At 41.5% G+C, this 14,521-nt stretch overlaps 2 long non-coding RNA genes across 4 annotated transcripts in view; one reads left to right on the top strand and one right to left on the bottom strand.

Moving 5' to 3' along the window:
- LOC114118742 (uncharacterized) overlaps positions 1-14,521 on the bottom strand; it is a 107,613-nt gene that overhangs the window by 21,190 nt on the left and 71,902 nt on the right. The gene's annotated exons all lie outside the window — the stretch shown is intronic.
- The window catches only part of LOC114118743 (uncharacterized), a 34,544-nt gene that overhangs the window by 4,269 nt on the left and 15,754 nt on the right, over positions 1-14,521 (top strand). Inside the window, exon 1 of one of the 2 annotated variants that reach the window (XR_009596787.1) lies at positions 7,401-14,480. The exons of the other annotated variant lie outside the window; for it this stretch is intronic. This is a non-coding gene — a long non-coding RNA (uncharacterized LOC114118743). Of the gene's footprint in view, positions 1-7,400; positions 14,481-14,521 lie in introns of those variants that run through there. 2 annotated transcript variants of the gene reach the window in all.

The raw sequence follows: 14,521 nt of genomic DNA, 5'->3' as shown, positions 1-14,521 counted from the left end.
AACAAGAAACAGAATGCTGACAAGTGAAAGCGAGATGTGTTTGCTGGCACAGTGTCCACGGGGCGGGAAGACAGGCCAACGCGGGGCTCCCACAGGAAGTTTCAAGCCCACTTTATAATTCTTAGTTTAGCTATCATCAACTCTTCCCAGATCCAAGGCTGTGTTTTCACTTTGCTGTGTTTAAATCCAGCTTCTCCCTCCTATTGTCTTTCTGACTGCCCTACAGATCAGGGTGCTAGTTTGGAACTGTATAACCTCCTTGGGCTTCTGCACAGCCCTGATAGCATCCTCTATGAGACAGCTCTTCTGCCAGCTGTCAAGTGTTGACCGGCAGCTTGTATTTGATTATTCTTATCAGTTCTTTAACGACGCATCACCCTATCTCCAGATCTGAAGTCCTAAATAGTTGGCAGGCATTAGAAGACACACCTCAGGGAAACCTGGTAACTTAAACTGCAGGGCAATTGAAGATAAAGAGCTGTATATGTAGGTTTTTGCTGATGGAAAATGAGGAATGAAATTTCGCAAGAGGATGGAAGGCTGAAGAAAGAGGGAAGGCAAGGTGGCGGAAAGGAGACTGAAGAGTGGTAGGAGAGGGGGAGAGGGAAAAGGGAGAAGAATGAAATAAAGAGCCTGAGAGGGAGAAGGATGAAGGCGATCGTGAGAAGGGGTGGAGGGGGAGGCAGGAAGGGAAATATTGAGAACGAGTGGAGGAGGGAGATGGCAGATGTAGTTCAGACTTTCGGAGGATAGGAGAGGAGTCTGTAACAAGACTCCTCTTGTTATTGTTGTTAATTGTTTACAATACCTGAGTAGCTGAACACTACCAGGCATCTAAGTCAATGGATGCTGATAGAAAACTAGATGCCAAACATGGCAAATATTAACTATTCTGCCCTGTGATGTCCCTAAATGCACTCACACTTAACAGATAATGGGGTCATTATGTAGATAGATCAGGAAATACATTTGGCCCTTGTCAGTCACATCCCATTTTACATAGCTGCTGCTGCTGCTGCTGCTGCTTAGTCGCTTCAGTCATGTCCGACTCTGTGCCCATAGACGGTAGCCCACCAGGCTCCCCCATCCCGAAGATTCTCCAGGCAAGAACACTGGAGTGGGTTGCCATTTCATAGCTGAGAGATTATAAAAGATGGGAGAGAGAGAGGCAAATAGAAACAGTAGGGCTGTGCACTCTCTTCTTTACAAATTCAGTTGGAGAGATTTCTTCAGCTCTAACCACCCATGCTACAACTGGACATGCTGCATTTCCAGAACATTCCATTAAAGGAATCTGGGAAGAATGTAATGCATCTTGAAAAAATTTCTGTCTAAGCCATTTAAAATTTTTGTGTCATGTTTATTGGGAGTAAAGTGCTATTTGCTTAGTTATGTCCAACTCTTTGCAGTCCCATGGCTGCGGCCCCCTAAGTTCCTCTGTCCGTGAAATTTTCCCAGCAAGGATACTGGAGTGAGTAGCCATTCCCTTCTCCAGGGAATCTTCCTGACCCAGAGATCTTCCTGACCCCGGTCTGCCACATTATGGGCAGATTCTTTACTGTCGGAGGCACCAGGGAAGCCCTATAGGGAGTAAGTGAAAGTGAAAGTAGCTTGTGTCCGACTCTTTGCGACCCCATGGACTATGCAGTCCTTGGAATTCTCCAGGCCAGAATACTGGAGTGGGTAGCCTTTCCTTTCTCCGGGGTATCTTCCCGACCCAGGAATCAAACCAGGTTCTCCTGCACAGGGGGTGGATTCTTTGCCAGCTGAGCTACCAGGGAAGCCCCAGCAGGGAGTAAACTCTCTGTTAAAACTGAGCTCCCCAGAATGGTGCATCCCTCCCCTTCTCCTCCATGAATTCTACAGGACCCAACTGTTCTTGCATGAGTTTGTTTTCAAAGTTACAGAAGGCCTCAGAGATCTGCTAAATGGTGGGTCTGTTTGGTTGTTTTGGGGGGCAACAAAACATTTTACATTTTAGCACTCATTTACCATTCAATAATGTCCCTTGCTAGTTAAAAGACTCCTACAGTTCGGAAAGTTAAAATTCTACCAATAAAGAAATTCATTTTGAAGCACATAAAAATAATGGTTCAAATGTATAATGATACTCTGCTTGCATTTTTCCTACATGTATAAGTATAGTGCTGATATCATATAAAAAACAAAATTCTGAATCTAGTTATCTAAATTTAAATCTTAGAAAATCTGTTTAAAGAAGGCATCTTAAGTGAACTAGAAACACTAGAAATTACATGCCTTTAGTTTCAGTACTTTCTCATCCACTGAATGAGTATTGTTTTTTGGATAATTCCTATATTTATTTATTCATTATTTATTCCAGAAATATTTTGTTGAACTTAGTATGTTCCAGAGTCTACTAATATTTGAAGATGTGGTGAGGAAAGGCTCATTCCATACTTCCATAACTGATGCACAGAAATGATGAGAGATAATCGATGGATATTGGTATTTATTTCATGTATTTATTTTTAAAAAATAATTAATTTTTTGGCTACCCTACACTAGGTCTTTACTGCGCTCAGGCTTTCTCTAGTTGTGGGTGGGGGCTGCCCTTCGTTGAGACGCTGGAGCTTTTCTTGTTGCAGAGCTCCGGCTCCAGGCCGCGTGGGGTCAGTAGTCGTGACGCATGGGCTTAGCTGCTCAGCAGCACGTGAAATCTTCTCGGACCAGGGATCTAATGTGTGTCCCCTGCATTGGCAGGCTGATTCTTCCCCACTGCGCCACCAGACGACTTTCTTATGAAGTCATCCGTACTTCTTCATAAAATGTAACTAACCGTACCTAATTATTTCAGCACTTCCTTATGTGATATCGGTCTCTTCACATTGAACTAGTAACCTTACAAGAGAAATGCCTGTGCTATCACTCACCTTTCTCTCTTCCGTCACTAACCCAAAACTTGACACATGGTATTTACTCACTGGGCTTCTCTAGTGGCTCAGTGGTAAAGAACTCATCCGCAAATGCAGGACATTCGTGTTTGATCCCTGGGTCATGACGATCCCCTGGAGAAGGAAATGGCAACCCACTCCAGTAGTCTTGCCAGGAAATCCCAGGGACAGAGAAGCCTGGAGAACTACAGTCCAAGGGGCTGCAAAAGAGTCAGACACTACTTTAGTGACTAAACAACATTTACTCAGCAAATAGTCATCCAGTGTATGCATTTATCATAAGTTAACATTTAAACAGCACTTAAATCCATTATTTCATTTAATCTTGAAAACAACCCTGTGAGGTAGGTCCTCTTCTCCCCACTTTACAGCTGGGGAAACTGAGAAAAAGAGAAGTGAAGAGACTTGCCACAGGTCACAAAGCATAACTGAAATTCAAATCCAGGCAGTTGTCTGGTGCTAGAATCTGTCTGCTTATCCACTATCCTCTATTGTCGATGAATGTATCAGTGAATAAATGAATTCATGAGTGAATAAATGGATTTAAGTAGTTTACAGGCTCTGGACTATAGGATCACTAATTGTGATATAAAGATGTTGGACTATTCCACCCAAAGTTCAGTACAAGTTCTTTCAGTAGTTATCAGATTATCAGCAAGCAGCCTCCATTTGTTATTGAAAATGTGCTATCTGCTGTTCAGGAATGCCTGAGAATGGCACCCCACTCCAGCACTCTTGCCTGGAAAATCCCATGGACGGAGGAGCCTGGTGGGCCGCAGTCCATGGGGTCACTAAGAGTCAGACACGACTGAGCGACTTTACTTTCACTTTTCACTTTCATGCATTGGAGAAGGAAATGGCAACCCACTCCAGTGTTCTTGCCTGGAGAATCCCAGGGATGGGGGAGCCTGGTGGGCTGCCGTCTATGGGGTCGCACAGAATCGGACACGACTGAAGCGACTTAGCAGCAGTAGCAGCAGTGGGCTGTATGCTCTCTGCTATGCTTTTGCATTTCTGTTCCCTCCACTTGAGTTGTATCGTTCCCAAACCTGTTTGTGCCTTTTGTACTTACTCTAAGCACATAATTGAATTAAAAATTAAGTAAATGCATAGAATATAACTGGAAAAAGAAGTAAAGCTATTGTTTCTATGAAAACTATCCTGATGTAAATATGCAAGGATGAGTCCTATCTATATGTCAATTTTTAAAAATAAACAGTGAATTTATTTTCACTATTTCAGCATTTTATTTTAATGCTGAAAAGGCAAGTTAAAAGCTTTGGAAGTATTTTTTAAATGCAAGAAGTTTCATTTGAAAGTTGCTTCCAAATAATGTGTGGAAGAGACAATGAAGATGGTATAAGAATTGTAAAACATCCTGAAGGACTTTTCACTCAGATCCCTTTGCCTGTGGCTTTCAATTCAGTTCAATTCAGTGGCTCAGTCAAGTCTGACAGTTTGCGACCCCATGGACTGCAGCATGCCAGGCTTCCCTGTCCATCAGCAACTCCCAGAGCTTGCCCAAACTTATGTCCTGAGACTAGCAGCCTGTGTGCTCTCTGCTATGCGTTTGCGTTTCTGTTCCCTCCACTTGAGTTGTGTCATTCCCAAACCTGTTTGTGCCTTTTGTACTTACTCTAAGTACATAATTGAATTAAAAATTATCAAGTTGGTGATGCCATCCAACCATCTCATCCTCTGTCGTCCCCTTCTCCTCCTGCCTTCAATCTTTCCCAGCATCAGGGTCTTTTCCAATGAGTCAGACCTTCACATCGGGTGGCCAAAGTTTTGGAGCTTCAGCTTAGTATCAGTCCTTCCAGTGAATATTCAGGACTGATTTTCTTTAGGAATAACTGGTTTGATCTTCTTGCTATCCAAGGGACTCTCAAGAGTCTTTTCCAACACCACAGTTCAAAGCATCAATTCTTCAGCACTGAGCTTTCTTTATGGTCCAACTCACATCCATTCATGACTACTGGAAAAATCATATATAGATTTGATTAGAAGGACCTTTTCAATAAAGTAATGTCTCTGGTTTTTAATATGCTGTCTAGGTTTGTCATTGCTTTTCTTCCAAGGAGCAAGCACCTTTTAATTTCATGGCTGCAGTCATCATCTGCAGTGATTTTGAAACCCAAGAAAGTCTATGGCTTTAGATTCTCACATAGAGAAAGCACTCAGGGACATTAGACTGTAAGGAATCTCAGTCAAGAAACCCATTTTCCTAGATATCCATTTACACTGACATTAAAAGGTAAGGGACTGAATGAGCATCTATACATTTTAAGATAAAATGAAGCACTTTGAAATGTATCCCATAGGGTTAATAGAAGCTTGTGCCTTCATAGAAGTCCTTGAGTGTACCTTACAGAACAGCAGATAAGGGAATGGCTTATTAAAAACCTCTCTTTTTTTTTTTTCTGTATTCCAGCTTTCTTTTTTTATTTTTTAAAATTTATTTATTTTAATTGGAGGCTAATTACTTTACAATATTGTAGTGGTTTTTGCCATACATTGACATGATCAGCCATGGGTGTACATGTGTTCCCCATCCTGAACTCCCCTTCCACCTCCCTCCCTATCCCATCCTTCTGGGTCATCCCAGTGCACCAGCCCTGAGCACCCTGTCTCATGCACTGAACCTGGACTGGTGGTCTGTTTCACATATGATAATATACACGTTTCAATGCTATTCTCTCAAATCATCCCACCCTCGCCTTCTCCCACAGAGTCCAACAGACTGCTCTTTACATCTGTGTCTCTTTTGCTGTCTCGCATATAGGGTTATCATTACCATCTTTCTAAATTCCATATATATGTGTTAGTATACTGTATTGGTGCTTTTATTTTTGGCTTACTTCACTCTGTATAATAGACTCCAGTTTCATCCACCTCATTAGAACTGATTCAAATGTATTATTTTTAATGGCTGAGTAATACTCCATTGTGTATAAGTACCACAGCTTTCTTATCCATTTGTCTGCTGATGGACATTTGCTTCCACATCCTGGCTATTATAAACAGTGCTGCGATGAACATTGGGGTACACGTGTTTCTTTCAGTTCTGGTTTCCTCGGTGTGTATGCCCAGAAGCGGGATTGCTGGGTCATAAGGCAGTTCTATTTCCAGTTTTTAAGGAATCTCCACACTGTTCTCCAGAGTGGCTATACTAGTTTGCATTCCCACCAACAGTGTAAGAGGGTTCCTTTTTCTCTACACCATCTCCAGCATTTATTGCTTGTAGACTTTTGGATAGCAGCTATTCTGACCGGCGTAAGATTGTACCTCAGTGTGGTCTTGATTTGCATTTCTCTGATAATGAGTGATGTTGAGCATCTTTTCATGTGTTTGTTAGCCATCTGTATGTCTTCTTTGGGGAAATGTCTATTTAGTTCTTTGGCCCATTTTTTGATTGGGTCGCTTATTTTTCTGGAATTGAGCTGTAAGAATTGCTTGTATATTTTTGAGATTAATTCTTTGCCAGTTGCTTAATTTGCTATGATTTTCTCCCATTCTGAAGGCTGTCTTTTCACATTGCTTATAATTTAAAACCCCTCTGATTTTAACGTGCCTTTGGTAATTGAGCAAGTTGGGTTTTTTTTTTTTCCTTCTTCTTTCTTTAATTGCATATCCTCCAAGCTTCATGTAACCTAGGTAATCTATAACCAGATATCTTAACCACCCCTATCGATAAAGTCTTCCACATATGGGTCTCTACAGTAATAGGGGTATGCAGTGGGCAGGGGCTTAAGTTGTTTTTCAGAAACTGAAGTCAGCTCCTGCCCAGTTCAAACAGGTCAAAACTGGTTGCGTCCACCAACTCCAAAGCTGGGATTGCACCAGTGGTTTATGGGTGACCTTTTGACGTCAAAGGGATAAAGACTCCACCTTCAGGTCACGCTGAGCACCTCCATTTTTGAACATGCATTCCATGAAGACATGCAGAACAATGGTTCACCTTTTCCTCACCTCCAATCCGCTTTCTTGCCTAAGACCTCCTGGCTCATTTATCCCATAAGCATATCAAACCCCTTACCTCTGGGGAGGCGGATCTGAGTCTTTCCCTCCTGCCATCTAGCCTGACTGCCTTGAGGATAAACTCTTGGTTACAACCCTGGTCCTGTCAGCTTTTGGTTTGCCTGGTTCACTAACAACTTTAGGCATGTATGTATCATTCTCTAAGATTCCCCTATTCAATCAACATTTGAGTAGGTGCACATGGATTGCAAGAAAATCTTGCTTCAAAATCTAAAATACTCATAGCTTTGGGACTTTGAAATGGTAAATATTCATGATGTGTGAAACAGCATGATACATAACTGTATGGTCTTAATTACATAAAAATGAATGCTTAGTTGTGAAAATACACAAATGAGACCTAGAAGGAGATGTCAAACTGCTTGTGATTATGAATGACTATTACTTTTTAAGAAATAAATGTTATTTTAAAAACCTTAAAAAAAAAAAATCTTGTGTTTCATCCTGAAGTGTACATGAAATTTGCACCCCATTCTGTGGTAGATACTAATACTGCTCATAAAACATTTCCAGTTCTTCTGGACACATAGTAGGATTGCACTATCCTGCCCCTCTTTGAAGATAAGTGGGGCTCTCTAACATCCTTTGGCCAGTGAGGTGTGTGTGGGCATGACAGGGGCCATTCCAGATGGCTGTGTGTGTGTTGGAGGGGGTTCTCACTCATGTCCGACTCTTTGTGACCCCATGGACTGTAGCTTGCCAGGCTCCTCCATCCATGGAATTCTCCAGGCAAGAATAATGGAGTGGGTTGTCTTTCCCTTCTCCAGGGGATCTTCCCAACCCAGGGATCGAACCCACAGCTCCTGAGCATCTCCTGCATTGCAGACCAATTCTTTACCACTGAGCCACGGGGAAAGCCCTCTAGATGACTGTTAATACCTAATCACGATTTGCTATAGTTGTCTTTTCCTCTTCTAAGACAACAGGCAAAGTTCTACAGAGATCCTATAATGAAAACATGAAACACAGGCCCCAGCTGACTGTCATGGATATGTTCCGTGAATGAAAAATAAGCTTCTTTGCTTTAAGTCACCAAGATTGGAAATTGTTTGTTATCACAGCATAATCTGATCTATCTTGAGTAATATATATTCCATGATGCATCTGTATTCATTTAAATTTGTAAATAACCCCCCTCCAAATCTGAAGATACACCGAGCACCACAGAGAGACACACCACCTTGATTTAGTGACTTTGTGGGCTGTCTCCACTTTTTTCCCACATGAAAAGCATACAATCAGAGCCTTTAGGATCCCTTCAAATGCTGATATTAGGTCATGCTGTGTATGAGGAGAGAACAGGCACCCCATGAATGTTGTGGCTATGTCGCTTAACTAAACCAAATAAAATTAAATTAATTTGATTGGAGAGCTGTTATATCTGATTGTGGAGCAATTGATTAGATTTCCATAGAGTCAATCTGATTTCATTGTTATTGTTACAGTTGTCTTAAAGGAGGGAATTGGATTGCATAGTGATCCAACTGATTTGTTTTGGCAATTGGCCTGCCAAATGTTGGCCCTGTAGCCAGCACCACTGATTGACCCTGGGACAGGATGTGTAATTAATTCACTTGAATGTTGAATTCAAGCATATTTTTCCTTCAAGCTGCTATGTGTCAAGTACTGTCATATACTGAAAAATATTTATCAGCTGTAAATATTTAAAATGTACAATCTCCCCTGTATACACACCACACCAAAAGGTCTAAACATTGTACAATGCTATAAACTTTGACTGGGTCAAGCTCCCATTTTAAACTCTTTGTAGGCCTTTGTTCCCTGTAGGGCTTCATTCCAACATTGCATAAGGATCAAAAATGGATTGTTCCTGCCCCTTAAAAACAACTGATTCGAATTCATTGATTTAAAATGAAACTGCTTATGCAATGTTGGGAGAATAGACTCTAGGCTTCAGGGGACCAGTGACTTGTCTGCTCTATACAATACTGTGTGCAACCAAACAAGGCCTGAGTTTGTTGTTAACAATATTGGATGTCTACATGAATGAATAATTAACTAATGATTGAGGAGTCCTAATATTTCTTTTATTTCAGTTATTTTTCAGTGAAGCAACCTAACTTCTGAACATGTGAAGCAATGTAACTTCATGATTAAGTGCTTTGGCTTTGCAGTTTGTCGAGTCTGAGTTTGATTTCTGATTTTGCCATAGTTGCAAATTGCATTTTCCAAAGATGGTCACAGTAATACGTCCCACTCCACATAGTCTTTTGCAATATGAACTTGACACTCCCTCATAATGAGGTAGCCAATGTCTCCACTCTATTGAATCTGTGTGAACCTTATGACTGGTTTGAGCAATATAATTTAGCAGAAGTGATGATGCACCAGCTACAGACATAACCCTTAACTGGCTTGGCAGCTTCTGTTTCCTGCCTGTTGGAAGCCAGCCACCATATAAAAAGCACAATCCTTTGAAACATCAAGGTTCTGATTGAATTCTTGCATAGATAATGAAAACGCAGAGAAGGAATACATTTTGGGAGAAAATTGGATGCATTCATTACCAAGCGTGTTGAATATGCCTTGCCTTTGGGACTCATCATTTTAGTAGGGGTTGGCTATATAGGTTTGAAACTCAAAAGAGAGATATAAGCTGGAAATATAAATTTGGGAGTCAACAGCAAATAGACGGTAACTGAAAACATGAACACAACTGAGAGTATCTTTTTATAAAAGCATATAGGATGAGAAAAGCAAGTGGTCCTGGGCATAAATATGAGGAACAGAATTATTTAAGAAAAGGGCAGGGAAAGAACAACTGAAAAGAGATGAGGAACAGAGGTACAGAAGGGTAGGTGGAAACCCAGGAGAGTTCTGTACCACAGACACTGGAAGGGGACTTCAAGCAAGAAGGTGTAGGGATGTCCCTGGTCATCCAGGGACTAAGATGCACACTCCCCATGCAGGAGGCCCAGGTTCAATCTCTGGTCAGGAGGTAAGATCTCACGTGCCTTGGGACGACTAAGCCCACACCCCACAACCACAGAGCCAGTGCCACAGCTAGAGAAGAAACCCGTGCACCGCAATTACAGATCCTGAGTGCCGCAGCTAAGACCTGACTCAGCCAAATCAAGAAATTAACTAAAGTATGCACTTTTTGGAAAAAGTCTTTCTTCTTTAAAAAAAAAAAAAATAGTATGGAGGAAGTTCCTTGGTGGTTTAATTGTTAGGATTTGGTGCTTTCACTTTTGTGGCCCGGGTCCAACCCCTAGTAAGAGAATTAAGATCCTACAAGCTGTGAGATATGGCCAATAAATGAATAGATAAAAATTAAAAAACAGTATGGATTTAATGTAACAACAAATGGTACCAAATTGAAAGTCCACACACTGAGTCCTCATCCTCAGGCTTTCTGATGCCACATGCCACATGAAGAGGCTCTGGAGCATCATCTGTATTCAGTCCAAGTAACCAGACTCAGTTAAGTCATGAAACACATCAGTTTGCATGAATCTACTCTTTCTGCAAAGAGAGCTAAATACGGAGAAGCAAAGTGGGGAGAAGGAATGTTTGAAGGGCGAGCCTGCAGAAACCAGCTCCAGTGATGTTCAACAGGGCTTTGGGCTGTGAAGATGCTAAAGCAACAGATAGACTAGTGAGAAAAGAGCAGACAGACTCAGGCTGGCTTCTGCGGGGCCATCAAGTACTCCCACAGACAGCTGAGACGGTACTAAATTCAGCAGACAGTGATTGGTGCATGAAGCTGAGGGATTGTGCTTACTTGTAAAGTGTGTAAGTGATTTCTGACTAATACAAGATTTTTCAGCTACTGTAACTAGTGACAATTTCCAAAAGAGATCCAGAATTTACAAAGTCTTCCCAGTTAATATCTCTCTTCCACAACTTTCTTCCCAGAGAGGAAAAGGAATTAATGATCTCATTTCTCCTTGGGCTAAATCGTGACAAGGCAAGGCTGAAGAATTTTTCAACGTCCTAAGCAGAAGCAATCTTAAGACTTCCATGAATTGCTAAATAATTTGGAGATGACCTCCCCGATACATAAGTCATCTACAGTTTTTAAAGTACTCTCCTATTTCATGCTTGTGACAACCCTGGAAGGAAAACAAGGCAAGTAACTTCCATTTTACAGATGAGGAAACTCAGATACTAGGGAGTTTGACTTAACCAGTTCCTATCACTGAGAGCAGCAGAGCAAAAGTAGAATTTTTGTTTTTTCTCTCCTGCTCTTCTGGTGGATTCTGTGGTTGAGATGAAGCACAATGTAGCTTGATCTTCCAAAGCTGGGGCTTGCATAACTACTTGGCTTGCACAGTTACTGTGCCTGCAAAGTTCATGGAAAATAACCAAGAAAACACATTCTGGGATAGCCTGGGATTTCAAGGTCAAGAGAAATATTCAGTGCTGTTTTAACCAAGTTGTTTGACAGCTAATTTGAGTTGCTGAGAACATGATGATATGCAAATATCACACTGCAGTTTGATTATTAGCATTGATTATTAACAAATATTTCTTTGTAAACCAAGTTTTCCCAGTCGGGTATGAGAGTGGCCTGGGGGCTCAAGAGAGCGTTCCTAAGAAAATGGCCAAAGTGTTTCCTTTCTGTGTGTCCCCTCGAAACTAACGAGACCTCCTCCTCGAAACTGAAATATAAGAACGTGCAGTTGTTTCTCACTACTTTTCCCCCTGCCTTTATCAGAGACCAGAGTTTTGGCATCTTTATTGTGTCATTAATTTCAGTTATGTTCTAAACACAGAGTAAGGAGGTCTTCAAGGCTACGGATGGCTGACCAACTAAGTTTCTTGTGTTTGGAGACTCTTGGGAAGATAAATAAATCACTGAAACTTTCATTATGAAAACCGCCACTTGACCATGGTGGTGCTTCTCCTGGGAAAGCGGTGGAGATTTATGGCGGGATGCAGGGGACAGCCAGGAAAGCAGTCCCTGCCAGGAGCTGACTCCCACTGTGGACTGAAATGACTGAAGCATTCAGCTGAACTCCAAGCAGGCTCCTGTTCTCTGTCTTCTCTGACCGATCTCCCCCTTGGCAGTTTTTTTTTTTTTTTCTTTCTTAGTAAAGTTGTGACCTAAAGATACTTCCTTCACTTATGTAATCAGTACTGGATGGTGGTGAGGAAGCAGTGGCCAAAGGCTGTCAATTGATAATGCTTTGGCCAACACACTCAAACCCTGCTGTTTGATCCCCAGGGCCTCCACTACCCCGTGTGCCCTTAAAGTGACTGTATTCCCTGGTAGCCCAGTGGTTAAGACTTCATGGTCCCCATGCAGGCCACCCGGTTTAATCCCTGATCAGGGAATTAGATCCCATATGCCTCAATGAAAGGTTCTGCATGCCACAGCTAAGATCTGGCACAGCCCAATAAAAGTACTGCCTGTCTTCTCCCAGGACTCCTTTGTACCCCAGTTATAGCCTTAAGACAAATGAAACTGAAAGGGGTTTTCTTGTTCTTTAGGAATTCCCACCTGGAGCAGTACCCAACCTTCCATGCCCCTTGATCCTGTTCCCTCCCTGGATTCCAAGGCCATCTGTGAACAATGCTTATGAAGATCTCAGAGGTCACTGAGAAAATCAAAGACATTTGCAACGCAAACTAATTATTAAATGCCATTTAGGAATTACTGTTAACTTTGCTTGTTAATGCCATGGTGGTTATCTAATTTTTTTTAATGTATGCAAGTTGGACATACACTTAGAGATGAAATGGCATAATGTCTGAATTTGCTTTTAAAATAAAGGAGGAAGGGGTAGGTCAGTTAGGATCCTATTTGGAGACAGAATCCATTCCACATATTGTTAACAGAGAATGCAACAGAAGGAAGTATTAACCAGGTCACTGGAAGGCAAAAAGAGAACCTAAGATATCACTAAAGTAGCAATTGAAGGAAGTAGTTACTGCCCTACGGCTGGGGAATAAAGGGAAGTGGTTGCACTTGGCAACCTAAAGGCTTGACAAAAGGTCCCTACTCAGCTGGAACACAGACCTCTGAGAGGATCTCTAGTGTCTGAGCTCAAGAAGGGGTGCTAAAGTCACTCCCCATCTCCAAGCACTCTGGCAACTGGGGCTGATGCCTTTGAAGAGGGCAACAAGGCTTGTTGTGTGAATGTTGGAGAAACTGCAACTAAATACTACTGTCAGTCTGGAAAGGGGCTACTGCTCAGGAAACAGCGGTGGTGTTGACAGGAAGCCAACAGGAAGAGGCAAGTCCCTTCCTCCTTCAACCTCAACACTGTGGCCAACAGGGAGCCAACTGGTAAAGCAGAGATGAGGTTTGAAGAGTCCCAGATTCTTAACGAGGACTTAAAAGGTGGGCCTGGAGCTGAGGTAATAGCCTAACAGCTAGCATGAGGGAGATGCCTCAAAGGAGACAGGCAAACAGAGACTAATCATTGAGACTCAGTGGTGCATCTGTGAGGGTTGACATTTGTTCTCTACACTTCTGTATATATTCAAAATTTTTCTATAATATAAATAATGTAATGAAAAAAAGGAGCTGGAAGTTTCACTTTGAAAAAACCTTCTTTTAAGCAGACTCACAGACATGAAGGACAGAGTTGTTGTTGCCAAGACAGAGGGGAGAGGAGAAGACATGGATTTGGAGTCTGGGATTAGCAAATGCAAGCTATTATATACATGTATAATTGAGTCACTTTGCTGTACACCAGAAACTGTGTATACGCAGTTTACACCACATTGTAAATCAATTATACTTCAATAAAACAAAGGAAACTTAAACTGTTCATATTATTATCATTTTATGGAAAACATCGAAATAACCTTAATGAAAATTAAAAAAAATTAAAGTCTATCTACAATTATGTCATCCCAAAAAAACCCCAAATTTTCTGTTTTTTCAACAGCATTTTCAAGCAATTTCAAACAGCATTTTCAAGATGTGGTTTATTAAGAATCTCAAATCCCAGGGGTCACTGGCCTCCTCAGTACACTGAGAGTTTTGTTTTAACCATCCTCACCCTTTCTCTATCTATAGTCAATTTTCTGCTTTAAGACAAAGCGAGTTCTCAGTCTCTATCTCCATCTAAGGATATGACCTAAAGATAGATAGATGATAGACAGATAGATAGGTGATAGATAAATATTCCTTTAACTTTTCTCCATATATCTTTTCTTTCCCTCTCATCATTCCTGCCCCCTTTTTGAATTTTCTCCAGTTAGTCCATGGACATACTGTAATCCAAAGGGTTTAGTAGAATCACAAACAAAGGCTATAACTGGACATGACCAGTTAGCCCAAATGGTGCTCTCTGTGTCTCCCAGTTCGAGGTGGGGCATTTTATTCTTTCCAGGGTACAGGTTGCCTCTCAGGCCCAAAGTGGAAATGGTCATAACACGGTTAGATGGCAACTGGAAGACCATGAAGGATTCTATGCGGGCTCCTACCTGTTGAATTTGAACAGTTTAATGTTTCAGAAAGATTGCCCTTGCCAGAATGCAGAGAATGGATTAAAGAGGAGCAAGACTGGAGCCAAAGAGAAGAGTCAGGATTCTAAAACAATGATCCAGGTAAAGTGGATAATAACCTGAATAAGATAATAGTAACAGAT

The sequence above is a fragment of the Ovis aries genome, chromosome 16, assembly GCF_016772045.2.
Source record: "Ovis aries strain OAR_USU_Benz2616 breed Rambouillet chromosome 16, ARS-UI_Ramb_v3.0, whole genome shotgun sequence".
In the NCBI taxonomy this organism is placed as follows: domain Eukaryota; kingdom Metazoa; phylum Chordata; class Mammalia; order Artiodactyla; family Bovidae; genus Ovis; species Ovis aries.
Note: the sequence above shows the minus strand (reverse complement) of the source record. Positions and strands in the feature narration are given on the sequence as shown.